The following is a 947-nucleotide window of genomic DNA, read 5'->3' on the forward strand; positions in this document are numbered from 1 at the left end:
CCATTGATTGGCTTCAAAGGCGACCCCCTTTCAAACTGATAAGACTCAAATTTCAGGATTTCATGATGACTCGCCCGTGCAAGGCTTTGGTTCTCATTCCGCTTCCCAGACCTTTGCCTTTGACTTTCTTCTTTTTTTTTCAATGCCTTTACTTTGGAGGTAATCAAACATCATGATCAGTCGGGATTGGACTGACGCACCGTTGAGGCTGGGTATTTTCTTCACCTCTTGCCAGACGGAGCTCTGTGAAACCGGTCCTGCCACCTTTTCTTTCTAACACATTTTGAAATTTAGGGTTAAGCCGAAAGGGATTCAAGGAAAGTAAACAAAGAGCGAAAAAATGAATTTAAAAGAGAAGCGTCCCTTTCGGGGAAAAAGAAGAACTTATCTGAGGTGCATGCTGGCTTCAAACTGACATGACATGCTTTTTGGACTGGATGCCTGAATCCTCACGAACTTGCATTTCCTCATGAACCAAAACGAATCTATGTTTCCCAACCAGGGAACCTTGCCAGAACTTCCTGTGGTGAAATCATATTTTCGGCCGACAGCGCCCTTTGCGGGTTTTCGCTAGTCGACCTCTTTCATTTCTCTTCTCACCATCGCCCGATAGTACTTTTTGTGGTTTTTCACTAAACGGACTCTCTCATTCTTGGTTTCTCTACTCTCATCGCCTCATGGTGCCCGAAGGTTTTCACCGACAAGACTCTCTCATTTTATTTCTCTCAATTTTAGAATGCATCGGCTTCCAACCATGATATTTCATGGTTTCCCCCGCCTTTGGCAATTGATCCGAAGGACTTGTACTTGGTTTTTGGTATAAAGAATTGTGGATGAAATTACACCTTCGGAACCATTTGGTGTGCCCGTGATTGAACCATTATAACATTTTCCCCAGTTTCAACTTCAGGGAAAATTGAATTTTTGTTTTGGTGTGACTGAACCCC

Source organism: Nicotiana sylvestris, chromosome 11 (genome assembly GCF_000393655.2).
Source record: "Nicotiana sylvestris chromosome 11, ASM39365v2, whole genome shotgun sequence".
Taxonomy (NCBI): Eukaryota; Viridiplantae; Streptophyta; class Magnoliopsida; order Solanales; family Solanaceae; genus Nicotiana; species Nicotiana sylvestris.